Below are 14,446 nucleotides of genomic sequence, written 5' to 3'. Positions count from 1 at the left end.
TGACGATGGCACTGCTGATGCAGAGGGGGTGGGGCTCCCCTTCGGCTGCAGCAGGAGCCCCCATGGTCCCTCCTGCTGCCCATTCACCTGGTTGGCACTGAAGCCCAGCTGACGTCCTGTTTCGGGCTCCCTTGCCCAGGTGGGAACCCAAGGCACCCCGATTCTCCCTGGACAGCCAACGGGAGAATGATGGGTCCCCAACCCCCTCCTCCTGACTGTGGCGGGCCTGGCCCACATCCCTGGGAATCTGCCGCGTCACAGGGAGAGGAGCAGGGCCCAAAGGACTTGGGGCTGTTGCTCTGCCTCGCATCCCACAATGGCCTTCTCCTCACTCAGCCACCGCCTGGAGACTCCCAAGCTGCAGGGTCTCGGGCCACCTTCTCCACCCTCCTGCCTTGCAGAGGCCTGTGCTGGGAGCACCTCCCCAGCCGAGGCCCTCATTCTTACTCTGACGTGTGGTTCTCTGACCTCTGGGGCAGTTCCTCCTTGTGTCCAGCCTGCAAAACCATCCCCTCTTAGGGAACAAGATCAGTGGCTTTCACGGGGCGTTGGCAGGAGACCTGGCCCTGGGGGTTGTGTCCAACATGCAGATTCCCAGGCCCTCCTCATCCTTCTGAGGAGGCCAGGGAACATGCATTCCTAATAAAGAACCATGGGGATTCAGTCCAGGCATTTTCCAGCTGCAGTTCCCTCCTAGCAGGCCAGAGGTGGGCAGGCCCTCCCCGTCCCTCGTGTTTCTGCCCAGCCCACACCTGCCCTCCTGGACCAGCCCCTCCAGGTCCTCTGAAGACCCCTCCCACATCCTGTCGGTGCCCCAGACAGGGGCCCGGGGGAGGGAGCCAGGTCTGGTCCAGCCTGCACTCGGAGGCTGCCCCCTGGTGGCTGTGCTGGGAACACACCAGCACAGGACCCGCCTGGCCTCCCTGTGCCTGGCCAGTCTGAGTAGCACCCGCTCACCCCCACCCCACTACTGCCTTCCCAGGCGACCTCCCCGTTCCCGCGGGGGAAGGGAGCTCCGTCTGGGCGCACCGCCCTCATGCAGGCACCAACCACTCCACCTGGAATGGGCCCCCCCCTTCCTATCCCAGGGGCAGCTGGTTCCTTCCCGAGGCAGAGCTGGGTCCTAGGCAGCTAGACTACTGATAGGGAGCCCCCAGCTCCCCGGCTGGGGCTCTGCCCTGCAGCTTCAAGCCCCTGGCTTGGCCTGAGGCCCCTCCCACACCCACCCTGAGAAGCCCCCACAAGGGTCAGAGAGCCCCAGGTGCAGATGACACCATGAGGGGTATCTGGGTGGTCTCTCCCTGGCAGGGGGCCGCGGCAACACTGGGGCCTCTCCCGAAAGCAATGCAATGTCGGGCATCCCCTGTGGTGGCCTCACCCTTCTGAACAGGGCCAGTGGCCTCTGCCCAGGCCTGGACTCTGGGCTATGGGCTCGATCTCGAATCTATGAACAGGAGTGACCATGGCTGCTCACGGCCCAGGCGGGGCAGAGAGGTAGAGCTGTGTAGCCAGGGAGGCCAAGGGGTGGCTCCAGTGAGCTGTCCACACTGGTGGAGGGCTGTGTCCCCATTTTGCAGACAGGGACACTGAGTTTCAGAGCGGTGAGGCAGAGCCCCAAACCAAAGTGGAGCCTCTCTGGCCTCCACAGGGGCCAGAGCAGCCATGCCACACGCTCTGATGCTGCCCTGCCCCCCCAGGCAGGGGGCCCACAGGGGCGGGCACGGAGAAGGAGGCCTCAGAGGCCATCCTGGGCAGGAGTACCGACCCTCCTGACACTTTAATGAGGACGATTCTGAAAGCCACCGCTGGTGATAGCATATGTGTTGCTGAGAACACCCCCACTTCTTCTCTTTGTGGAGAAACACTGGATAGCCTAGCTCCAGCCTCAGGAAGCGGGGTGGGGCCCAGGAGTGGATAGGAGGGTCCAGTGCCCCAAACCACCTGCCTCCCCCTGTGTGCCCACTCCACCTGGGGCTCATCAAGGCCTTGCCCTTGGGAAGGCCACGGCCTTCTCTCCCTCTGGCCAATCTCTTCCATCCTGGGCCCAGCCAGGAGCTGCCTCTTCCTGGAAGCCCCCTGGATTGTTCTCCTTCAGACTCCGACCCTCTCTGTATCTTCTCTTGTGACTGCCTTTGCTGAAAGGCTGTGTTTCGGGTTCAGCCTGGGGCTGCTTTGCCTGGGGGTGGGGAAGTGGAGGTGCCAGCGAGGAGAACCCCAGGGAGGTTGGGTGGGGCATGGGCCATCTGGGGGCCCCCGCCACCCATTTCAGGGGTGAAAAGCCCAGATTTCCCCAGCTTGGCCCTCTGCCTGGACAGGGGCAGTAGGAGGCAGACCCTACGCTTAGGGCTAATGCGAAGCGGGGTTGCCTGTCCACCCACCCATCCATCTGTGCATCCCAGGGGCCCCGGGCCTTAGATGTTCACAAATTGGGGAGCAGGGATTCACCAGTGTTCATTCATCAAAGGTGAGACAGGTAGGGCTTCTGCCATCAGTGCCACCTTGGTGCACAGGGAAGTCAGGGAGGGCTTCCAGGAGGAAGGGCTGCCTGATGCGGCATCGTGTGCAAGAGGCCTGGAGAGAATGTTGACTGGGGAGCAGCAAGTAGCTTAACAGGGAGGGTCTGGGGCTGGGGGTGGGGGTTAAGGGTGGAGAGGGGTGGGGACTGTGCTGTTAGGAGGGAGGGCTGTGTTCCAAGGGCACCGGGGAGCCTCAGAGGGCTTCAGGGCGGGTCCCATGGGAAGGGATAAGGCCCAGTCGGGTGGAGGAGGGGGCACCGGAGGAGCTGAGGCTGAGAGCGGGGAGGGTGGACGGGGAGCCTCACGAGAGCTGGCCACGCGCCCCTGAGCCCCCTCCCCATTCTAAGGGCAGCTGCCCCTTTTGGCCGGGGTCTGGTCACACTGGGTGCCTTCAGGGGCATCTCTAGGCCCTGCCTGCCCGCCCTGCCTCTTCCTCCAGGTTTCCCTTTGTTTTTCTTTTTTTGGAGGCACAGGTGGCCAGGAGCTAAAGGTCCACCTCGCTGGGATAAATATTTAATAGAAGCACTTTCTAAAATGGAAAGATGGAGCTGGCCCCGGGAGGCCTGAGGGGCTGGGGCGGGGTGGGAGATGGCGTCCCACTGTGCCCACTGCTTGCCTGGTTCCTGCCCTGCGGGGAGCCGGAGGACCCAGTGTGTGTACCTGAGGGTGAGGGGCGGCGACGTTGGGCCCCTCCGCAGAGAGCTTGGTGGCAGAGACTCGCCCGCGCGTCGCGCCCAGGGCTGCTGGTGGAGCGGTGGGCGGAGCTGGGGCTCCCAGCCGCCAGCAGAGGCGGGCTTTCCACCTTCTTAGCTGGTTGAACGCCAGGAGTCCCGGGAAGGTCCCAGAAGGGCTCCTGCCTGGACACAGCACCGGATGTGGGTGTCCATTGCCGAGAGGATGGCCGAGGCTCAGAAAGGAGCGGCCCAGGATACCTGGGCGGGGTTCTTATTTGGGCCTCCCTGTCACAACAGTGGGGTGACAGGCTCGCTCAGCCCCGTTGTCCACTGGAGGGTCCACCCAGGTGCCGGTGTCTGCATGGGCTGGAGGCCCCGGAGGTGAGGCCCCGCTGGGCCAGGTCAAGGCTACTTTGTTTGGGGCTCAAGCCTCCGACTGGCTGCCCACCCCAGGGTGGGGGTCAGACCGTGAGCGGCCCACATTGGGCTCTGGGTGCCCCACTCCTCCTACACCTCCCCTGACCCTGGCTGATGCCCTTGTTTCCCAAGAGCTGCCAGCGCTGCCAGACCTTTGCAGGCGGGAAGAGGATGGCCCCCCACCAGGCACCTGACTGCGGGACCCCTCCAGGCGGCTCCCCCCGCACCCTTGCCCCAGCAGGCCTTGCTCCTGGGTGGCAGAAGCACCTGCGGGCTCCTCCGTGACACAGCCCCTGAGAATGCCACGCTTGCCCCACCTCCTCGCCAGCTGATTCACTATCAGCTGCCCCTGGCCCTGCCATGCCCTTTCCCACGGTGACTCCAAGGAAGGGCCCGGAGTCCAGGCGGCTCTGAGCTACGGCTGCCTGTGCAGCGGGGGTCGGCGGACACGTGCTGGACAGCCTGCATCCAGGCCTGGAGGTGTGGCAGCTCAGCAGCTGCCCTGCCCACCGTCCCTTCAGCTGGCCCAGCACCTGCCTGGAGCCAGGGGACCGGCAGGTGGGGTCCCCGGGAGCCGGGGTGGGCGGACAGGGCCTCCTCACCCAGAGCCCTTATCTGCTGGGGAGCCAGGTGCCCGCCTGCGGGACTGACGCCAGCCCAGGGGCGGGGTGGGGAGTGGCCCCCTGACTCTCGCCGCTACCGGATCACAGCGGTCCCGACCCGGAGCCCCGTGCCAGCAGCTGACTCCTTCCCTTCCCAGCCACTTCCCATCGCCCTGGAGCTGCCCCCGCACAGCACTGCAAGGGCTGCTGGCGCTGGCGCTGGGCCCCTGAGGGAGCGAGTCCAGGGTCTGAGCCGGGGCGGGGGGGGGTGGTGTTGGAGTCTGGAGAGGGCTTGTGGGGGGCGGGGTCAGAGCACAGGGTGTCTGGGGAGAGTGTGGTTGAGGCCCCCTCCAGCCAGTGGGCGGGGGGTGTCTGGCCGCAGGAGGTGGGAGCCCGGCCAGGCTGTCACAATGGTCCAGGGCCCGGTGGGTGGCCGCGGGGGAGGTCGTAGGGTTCAGGAGGATGGGGGACGGCGTGATTGGGACGGAGCGTCCAGGCTCAGGAGGGGACGAGGCGGGGTGACCCTGCTGCGTGTCAGCATCTACCCCCGCCTCCCAGCTGAGTCAGCCGCCCGGCCCTGCGGGGGGGCGGGGGCGGGGGATTTGGGGGTGTCGGTAACAGTCTGGTGGGGTGTCGGGCAGTAAACGAAGAATTCCCAGGTGAGAACCGTGTGGGCCGGTGGAGTAGGTGAGGCCACTGGCCAGCAGGCCTGGCCGGTTTTCCTGTCTCAGTGTGACTAGAGTCTTTTATGACCGTTAGGTTTTCAGGGGGGACAGGCCGGGAGGGCCCTGGTGCTTTTCCTCCTTCAGGCCTCTCACCCAGTTTTCCCAGCAGTGCCGGCTGCCTCGAGCTGGTGGAGCCCTCTGCCTCCCTGGGGGCCCTCTGAGCGGCCAGGGGCCTCCCCCTGCTGTCACCCGACCTCAGGCCGCTCCGGGCTTCTGCTGCCCGGTGGGGGCCCGGCCTCCCGGCAGCTGCTTTCGGTGCCTGTTGCCCTCAGTTACGCAAGGAGCCCTCAGCTCTGCGGCCACCGTTGCAGGCCTGGTGTGTCTGGTGGGGGTGTAGGTGTAGGTTCGGGCTGACCCATCGCCGCCCTTGAACCCCAGCCTGGGCCCCTCAGCTGTGCCGGCCTGCTCCGACCTGCTCGTGGGATGCAGGTGCCCGCAGCCAGCTGGGCCCCACCCCACGGGGCTGTGAGGTGCAGGGCGGGGCACCCCCGGGACCAGCAGCAGATCTGTGGATAGGCCAGCCCGTGGTCCTGCCTGGACCTGCCGGGCCTGCCCGGGCTCCTGAAGCTGGGAGGGGCCTTGGAGCCAGAATCCGCGTTCTCCTGCCCCCCTCAGGGGTCCCCCAGGGCAGGGGCTGGGAGTCCTGGGGGGCAGAAGGGTGAGGTGACAGGAGGGGGTGGGCCAGGCAGGTGGCGTCTGGGGAGTGGGGGAGTTGGGGGGTCTTCAGCACGTGTTCCTCAGTTGCCACTTATATCCAAGGACTGGGGAGGGGTTGGTTAAAGCTGCTGGTTCCGGGGACCCACCGCACTCAGCTCATCAGATGCCCTGGAACTTTGAGGGATGAGTTTTGGCTGAGAGGGCTAGAAGGTGGCCGGGGTCAGGCTGCCCTCGAGGGGCATGGGCAGGGGGGCAGTGGCCAAGGCCACCTTCCCCAAGGTCACTGGCCCAGGCCATGGGTGGGCTTGGTCTGGCCCTGCTCTGGCCTTTGTGGCCTTGGCTGTGGAAGGGGCTGGCTGTGCCCTGGGCAGTGGTCTCAGCAGAGCCCGAGGGGCCGTGCAGCACTGAGGATCCAGAGGGAGCAGTAGCCTGTGCCCATCCTGGGTCCCTCCTGGAAGGGCCTCCGTCCCTGCCTTGGGCTATGCCTCCACATCCCTCCCCTGCACCCCCAGCCCGACTGCCCTCAGCCTCTGTCCCAGGCTCGTGCACAGCTTGCCAGGACGGTCCTGTGTGACATCTGAGCCTGTCCACACAGCAGGACTGGACTGGACCGGGCCGGGCGGGGCGGTGGCAGTGACTCACACATCCCTGAGCTGGGCGGTGTTTCCTCCCCGAGTCAGCTGCTCGGCCTGGGGGGGCGCTCTGGGGGAGGGGCGGGGGCCTGGCCCCGCTGCGGGGGCCTGTAAGGGGACCCGCCCAGTCCCTCTGGTAGGTAGAAGGGGGCTTGGCGGGCTCTGGGCCCCGCGGAGAAGGGGGCCTGTGGGCGGGGCAGTGGAGGGAGGGGCCGTGGAGGGGAGGAGTGGGGAGGACGGCCAGAGGGAGCTGCAAACCTGGGATCTTCACTTCGGGGCAAGTTGGGAGGACGTCGGGTTCGGTAAGCGGCTGCGCTGTCTTCTGTACCCACCCTCTGCCCCCTGTCCCCTGCCTTCTTCCTGGGTTTAGCCCTCGGGCACCTGACCACCTCACCACCCAGCAGGTGGAGGGTGGGGGCCCGTGGTGGTGGGCCGCCCTGTCACAGGGTCACACCGTGCTGGGCATCTAGGTGCTGGCCTTTCAGCCCAGACAGAAAGAGACTCGGGCCCGCTGGTCCTGTTGGGGTGGGCAGGAGGTGGGGACGCCCCTTTCAGCTGCCGGGCCCATGGAGGTGGGGGACTGGAGTGCCTGCTTCAGGTCTCGATGTCTCCAGGTGCAGGAGGAGAAGCACCAGGCCCACCTGCTGGCCCTCCCAGCCCTCGAGACCCCGCTGCACCCTCAGGCTGGGCGGGACTCACCTTCCCTTCCTCTGCCCACCTATGCCCAGCACTAGCATGCACCTACTGGGTGCCGGGCTCTGAACGTTTGTGAGAATGTTCTAGGGACCAGGGACCAGGCAGTGGCCAGAGGTGATGACAGGGTGGCCAAGCTGGACCGTGAGATGGCGGAGGAAACTGCGTGTGGAAGGGACAGAGGTCGGGCGAGAGCCTGCGCTGGAGGTCAGCTCCGAAGGTCTGGGGCCCAGGCAGCAGCGGCACAGACCGGGGAGGCTGCCGATGATGGCGGGCCAGGCAGACCGACAGGCCGGAGAGGGCGATGGGAAAACCTCCTGGCTGCAGCGGCAGCGGCTGCGGGGTGGGTGAGGAGTCCTGGCCCCCAGGCCCGGGCGGGCTGAGGCTGCTTCCCGAAGCCTTGGAGGCAGAGCAGGAGCCTGTGGGTGTTGCTTCAGAAAGTCTGACAGTCTCGTGACGAGTCAGCAGAGCTCGGCACTTTCCTCGTGGGGTTCCAGGATGGGGTGAGGCCAAGCGTCCCATGCGCTGTGGGCACCGGGCTCCAAGCCCGAGGGCAGCGTCCCCCGAGGAGGGAGCCTACATCCGGGGCTCCCACCCCCTCGGCTCCCTGGGCTGGCCGGGGGCCTCAGCTGAGGCTGTGCGCATTCACACACACACCCAGTACAAGCACGAACACCCCGTGAGCAGAGGCCCTCGTGCTTGTCAACACACACACGCACGCGCGCGCGCACCCAAGGCTGGACACTCAGGCCGCTACCTAGGGCCCTCCTTTGTTCGCAGCTCTCCTCCCCACCGCTCTCACAGCCCCCCAGTCCCACCGCGGCCCTCGTGACACCCCAACTTGCGCCCACACCCGGCCCCACTTGGAGGCTGGAGCTGGGCCCCGGCAGCGGCCAGTTTGGATGCAAACTTGGGTTCTGTTTAAGCAAAACTGCCACACCCACGAGTGGCCCTGCTCTGGACCCCTAAGAAGCCGCACTTGGCTGTGGGCTGGCGGGAGAGGCCCCAACTCAGTCCGGGGCCCAAAGGGCAAGGTAAGTATGGGGAAGTCATCCAGGCAAATGCCCCCTTCCTGCGTCCCCCTCCACCTGGTGCCCCGCAGCCAGCATCGCACATCTCCTCGGCTCTGCCCCCTCCGTAGACTCACTTCCTGGAGGTCCCACCCCGGAATATTACAGTTCCCGGGAGTGAAGCTTTTCAGCTGACGTGGCTCCAACCCCCTCCCCCAGGTGCCCCGCTAGGGAGTGTTTGAGGCCGCGGAAGAGTTAGGGTGAGGGGCTGGGGCCTCGGCGGGGCCTTGAGCCTCGAGGAGGAGGGGGAAGGGCGTTTGGCGAAGTACCAGGTGCAGCAGCGGGACCTGCTGGGCCTGGCTCAGCATGCCACCTCCACATCCTTCTCTGTAAAGTGGGGCTTTGGTGACTTTATTTTATTAGTCATCATTCGAGGCGACTGCGGGGCCAAGGCCAGGCCAGGCAGGCTGTTGGGACACCTCCCATGCACTCGGGGTGGGGCCCCAGGACATGGGGGCTCGCAGGCCAGTGCTCTGGGGGGTACTTGAGTGCCTCCTTTTCCCTCCCCAGGGGCATGTCTGAGGCTGGCAGGGCTGCTGGCGGCCTTGCCCCGTGGCAGGCAGGATTTCCTCCTTCCTGTTTGTGCATCTCTGGGCCAGGCTCCAGCCAGCCTGGGGTTCTGCCCTAAGGGTGCAGAGGGACCCTGAGCTTAAAACCACAGCCAGGCATCTTCCCAGCGGTCTGAACTTGGGCGAGGCCTGTCCCCGCCTCCCTGAGCCCCGCTTTTTGTTCCTACCTTGGGTGTAGGGCTCTTGCACCCAAGGGGGTGGCTGGGAGGGCAGGACTGGGCCGGGTGGGGGCCCAGAGGCAGGAGCGGTGGTCCAGCTGGAGCAGGGCTGGCTGAGCCTCCCCCGTCCCCAGGTTCCCGGCTGTTAACACCTTTCCTCACCCCTGCCCTGGAGCGGATCTGGGGGTACGGCTTCTCAGGGCCCGGGGGTCCCCGCCCGAATTTGGGGCCTTCCACCGCATCCCCCCTGGCACACAGCGCCCGGCCCAAGGCCCCGCTGGATGGACCGATCGCACACCCGCTCGGGGTCCCCTCCTCCAGCAGCCGCGGTCCAGAGCCTCCCCAGGTCTGGGCGGACCTGGACCGCCGCGCTCGCCCCCAGGGACACGCCTGCCTGCCCCGCGCGGAGGGCGGTCCGGGCCTTGTTTTGCTGTGACTCAGAGAAGGCTGCGGGGCTCAGGGGAGGCCAGGCTGCCTTTCTGGGCGCGTCCGCGCAGCTCCGCAGACCTCCCCGCCCCTCTGCCAGCTGCCGCAGCCCCGAGCCCAGGCCGGTGGGGACCCTCCGACGCCCCCAGCCGGGCACAGGGCGGGAGAGGCAGCCCCGCAATGACCGGTCCCGGGCTGGCCGGGGTGGGAGCGCGGCCACCCTGGACTCCGCCCGCCGCGTCTAGTCCCCGCGCCGCCCCGCGGGCTGAGCCACCTCGGGCCAGTGGCGTCCCCTCCCCCAGCCTCAGGTTCCTCGTCGCTCACCCACAGCGCGCCCACTTTGGGGATGGGGGTGAGGGTCTCGGCAGAACTGGAAGGGAAACTGCGGCCGGAGAGAGTGGGGTCAGCTGCCCTTGCCCTTGGCTCCCGTGCAGGGCAGCGGGCTCGGTGGGGAACAGGCTCTGATCTCCACCGCTCCTGCGGGCGGGGCCTGAGTCAGCCTGGGACTCGCTCCCCCCTCCCCGCCGCGCTCCCCCCCCACCCCGCCTCCACAACCCCCTCTCCGCGCCGCCCCCCCACTCCCCGCGGTCCCTCGGGGCTTCCGGGTGGGCAGAGTAGCCCTCTGACATCCATGGGGAAATCAAGGCTCAGAGAAGGGACAGGCTTGCTCAGGGTCACACAGCAAATTGGCCAGAGAGTAGCAGCCAAACCTGTACTCCCGCCAGGACTGGGCTTCCCCCGTGTGCTGCACGGGGACAGGGACGTGCCTGGTGCCCTTGCCGGCTGCCCGGGCTGTGGGACAGGGATTCCCTCCCGGCTCTGAGCCCTGCTGGCTGCGGTGGGTTGGGAGTGGGCACCCGTGTCCCCTCCTCACCAGCAATGCAGTCACAGCCGCAGAGGCTGAGGCTGAGCCCAGGGCCAGACCTAGTGTGAGATCCTGGGCTGCTTCTCCTGGAGTACTGAGTACAGTTCCGGGGGCGCTGGGCCTGGAGTTGCTTGTGGACCGGTTTTAAGGAAGGGCTTTGGTTGTTGAACCATCACAGGACTATTTACGTAGCCTGTTTCTCCTTGTGCGGTGCTCACAGCGTTGTTTCTCTAGGAATATGTCCAATTCCTCTACATTTTCAGATTTTTTGGCATAAAGTTTATAATTTCCTCATTTCAATTTTATGTAGAATTTAAACATTTTGGGAGAAAGGTACAAATCATATGTGTGTAGCTGGATGCATTTTCCCAAAGTGGACACACTGGTGGAACCGGTACCCCTTACCCCCACCAGAGGCCTCTCCCCCGCTGGTCTGCCCCCTCCCAGAGGACTTCCAACACCAGTGCACCTGTGAACCGCGTGCAGCGGGTTCTGTTTGAGCTCTCTTTATGTCTAGCTTTATTGCTGCACTAAGTTTGTGAAATTCACCCACACTGTCTGTGGACGCAGTTCATCAGACAGAGACTCCCAATTTTTTTTCATTCTACTGGTTTTTTTGGCGGTGCTGCACATCATGCGGGATCTTACTTCCTGGACTAGGGCTCGAACCCGTGTCCCCTGCATTGGCAGGCGGATTCTTAACCACTGGGCCACCAGGGAAGTCCCTAATTTAATAATTTTAACAATTAATCAGTTGTTTCCTTTAGGGCTAGTGTTGTCTGTGTCCTGGTTAAGAATTGTTTCCCTATCCCCAGTGTCATTTCTGTTTATCTTCTGGAAACTGTATCATTAAACTTTGGATCTGCAATCCACATGAAATTAATACTTCCTGGGTCTGACCTAGGGGTCGAGATCAATATTATTCCTTGTGAATTTCCAGTGGACCTCACACTGCTGACTGAAAAGATCATTACTTTCCCACAGCGCTATATCTGTATGAGTCTGGTTCCGGGACCTTTGTTTTGTGCCATTAGTTTTATTAATAATTTGCATTTCCCTGACGACTAAAGAAGTTGACCATCTTTTCCGTGCTTACTGGTACACCTTCTTTTGTGAAGTGTCTGTTTAAATCTTTTGCCCACTTTTAATTGAGGTTTTTTATTTTTTGTCTTTTTCTATTGATTTGCAGAAATTCTTCTGGATGCAAGTTCTTTGTCAGATATACTGAATTGCCTTTTCATTTTCTAAAGAATGTCTTTCAAGAGAAGTATTTAATTATGATGAAATATGATTGATCAGATTTTCTTTTATGATTCACACCTTTTGTATCCTGCCTAAGAAAACACTGCCTCCCCCAAGGTGGTGAAGAATTTCTCCTCTGTTTTCTTCTAGAAGTTTTATAGTTTTAAGTTTTACATTTAGCTCTATGATTCATTTTGAGTTAATTTTTACATGTGCTATGTTGTAAGGGTCTAGGGTTTTTTTCCCCAAATAAATATCCACTTGTCCCAGCACCATTGTTGAAAAGACTATTATTTTTCTATTGAAATAATTTGGCTGCTTTGTCAAAAATTAATTGATCTTACAAAGTGTGGGACTATTCTGAACTTTCTATTCGTTTTCACTGATATTTGTGGTTATACCGTACTGTCTTGATTCCGTTGAGAGTCAGAGAAAATACATAGTTGATTTGAAATGGTCTTAATTATTTTAAATTTACTGAGACATTTAAATGAGCCAGCATATGATCTATCTTGGTGAATGTCCCATGTGCACTTAAGACGAATGTGTACTCTGCTCTTGTCAGGAGGAGTGAGCTGCACTGTGGTCTCATTGGTTGATGGGTGGATCACTGTTCTTACCTATTCTGTTTTGTAAGGTTATCGATTACTGAGAGGAATGTTACAATCTCTATTGTAATTATGGATTTGCCTTATTTGTCCTTTAATTTTTGCCAGCTTTCACTTCAGTGCTTTTAGCCTCTGTTATTAGGTATATACAGACTTAGGTTTGTTATTTTTTTTAATGAATTGTGCCCTTTATTATTATGAAATGATTAGTTTTTGCAGTGTATGTATTTTTTCTTTCCTTTTCTTTTAACTTCTTTATATTTATAGTCCATTTCTCCTAGATAGCATGTAGTCAGGGTTTGCTTTTTAAATTTAATCTGATAATCTCTACCTTTTTGATCGGAATTTTAAGTCCTTTTATATTTAATGTATTGTCAAAATGGCTGGTTTAAATCCTACCATCTTGCTAACTGCTTTCTATTTTATTCCATCCATCCTTTGCTCCTCTTTCCCTGGTTCCTTATCTTGTTTTAGAATTATTTATTTATTTATTTATTTTTTTATTTTTGGCTGTGCTGGGTCTTCGGTTCGTGCGAGGGCTTTCTCTAGTTGCGGCAAGTGGGGGCCACTCCTCATCGCGGTGCGGGGACCGCTCTTCATCGCGGTGCGCGGGCCTCTCACCATCGCGGCCCCTCCCGCTGCGGGGCACAGGCTCCAGACGCGCAGGCTCAGCAGCTGTGGCTCACGGGCCCAGCCGCTCCGTGGCATGTGGGATCTTCCCAGACCAGGGCTCGAACCCGTGTCTCCTGCATTAGCAGGCAGATTCTCAACCACTGCGCCACCAGGGAAGCCCCTTGTTTTAGAATTAATTAAATGTTTACACAGGTATATAATTACTTAATAACATACATTATATATATAATAATAATATATATATATATTATTATATATAAATATAAATTTTGTATTTATAAACTAATATAGATGTATACGTTATAATTAATTATATATTAAATTTATATATTAATGTAAATTATTTATATACATTATATATATGTATAAAAACAATGTGTATTTTTAGTATTGCATTTTATTTCCACTATTGGCTTATTAGCTACACATCTTTTTCATCTTTTTTTTTAAAATAAATTTATTTATTTTATTTATTTATTTTTGGCCACGTAGGGTCTTCATTGCTGCTCAGGGGCTTTCTCTAGTTGCGGCGAGTGGGGGCTACTCTCTTCATTGTGGTTCGTGGGCTTCTCATTGCAGTGGCTTCTCTTGTCGTGGAGCACGGGGTCTAGGCGCAGGGGCTTCAGTAGTTGTGGCGCGTGGGCTCAGTAGTTGTGGCATGTGGGCTCTAGAGTGCAGGCTCAGTAGTTGTGGCACATGGGCTTAGTTGCTCTGTGGCATGTGGGATATTCCTGGGCCAGGGCTTGAACCTGTGTCCCCTGCATTGGCAGGCAGATTCTTAACCACTGTGCCACCAGGGAAATCCCTATTTTGCCTTTATTTTTGAAGGACAGTTCGCTAGATATAGAATTCATGGTTAACAAAGTTTTTCTTTCAGCAATTTGAATATATTGTTCCACTTTTTTCTAGCTTCCGTGGTGTCGACTAGTAATTGTATTGCTGTACTATTAAATGTGATGGGCCACTTCTCTCTTGTTGCTTTCAAAATTTTCTCTTTCCCTTGAACATTTTGATGTGATTGTCTAGGTCTGGATCCCTTTGTGTTTATCCTACTGGGGTTTGTTGAGCTTCTGAGATCCGTAGATTGTTTTTAGCCATTATTCTTTCAAACATTTTTTCTGCCTCCCTCTCTCTCTCTCTCTTGTTTCCTTCTGAGACTTCAACTACACATATATTGGTGTTCTTAATGTCATCTCACAGATCTCTGAGGCTTTATTCATTTTCCTTCAATCCTTGTTCTTCAAATTGGTCAATTTCTATCAATCTACAGGTTTTTTGTTTTGTTTGGTCTTTTTTTTTTTTTTTCTGGCGTACTGTGTGTCTTGAGGGATCTTAGTTCCCCAACCAGGGATTGAACCTGCGCCCTGGCAGTGAAAGTGCCGAGTCCTAACCACTGGACCACCAGGGAATTCCCCTAATCTACAAGTTTTTTGCTTCCTTCCACTGGCATCTCAGCTCTGCTATTGAGTCCCTCTAGTAAACTTTCAACTTCAGAGTTTCCATTTGGCTTTTTTTTTTCTTTTTCTTAATATAATTTCTGTTTCTTTATGACATTCTTTCTTCATTGGGCCCTTATATTTTTCATTAATTCTTTAAACATGGTCTCCTTCACTTTTTTGAATAAATTTATGAATGTTGCTTTGGAGTCTGTGCCAAATCCAACAGCTGTGGACATTCAAAGATTGTTTCCATTAACTGCTCTGTTCCTCAGTGTGGATCATACTTTCTTGTTTCTTTGCATGTCATGTAGTTTTCTGTTGAATGCAGGACATTATAGTTTATATATTATAGTAACTCTGGATTCTGACTCCCCGTCAGGGTTGTAGTTATTGTTTTATTTGTGTGTTTGTTTAGTAACTTTCTTTGACTGAATCTGTGAAGTCATCTACCTTGTCTGAGCCTGCCCCCCCATCCTGGCTCACTGCCATCACACCTGATCTCGCAGCCTCCCCGGCTCAG

At 58.6% G+C, this 14,446-nt stretch overlaps 1 protein-coding gene across 3 annotated transcripts in view; it reads left to right on the top strand.

Moving 5' to 3' along the window:
• Window positions 1-14,446, top strand: part of AHNAK2 (AHNAK nucleoprotein 2) — a 30,059-nt gene that overhangs the window by 1,253 nt on the left and 14,360 nt on the right. Inside the window, exon 1 of one of the 3 annotated variants that reach the window (XM_057542888.1) lies at window positions 4,000-4,165. The exons of 1 other annotated variant lie outside the window; for it this stretch is intronic. The gene's annotated coding sequence lies outside the window, so the exon portion shown is untranslated. Of the gene's footprint in view, window positions 1-3,999; window positions 4,166-6,468; window positions 6,526-14,446 lie in introns of those variants that run through there. One more of the 3 variants, XM_057542887.1, reaches the window with a different exon arrangement.

The sequence above is a fragment of the Balaenoptera acutorostrata genome, chromosome 3 (genome assembly GCF_949987535.1).
Source record: "Balaenoptera acutorostrata chromosome 3, mBalAcu1.1, whole genome shotgun sequence".
Lineage (NCBI taxonomy): Eukaryota > Metazoa > Chordata > Mammalia > Artiodactyla > Balaenopteridae > Balaenoptera > Balaenoptera acutorostrata.
The sequence above is the reverse complement of the archived record's forward strand: the minus strand, read 5'-3'. Positions and strand labels throughout refer to the sequence as shown.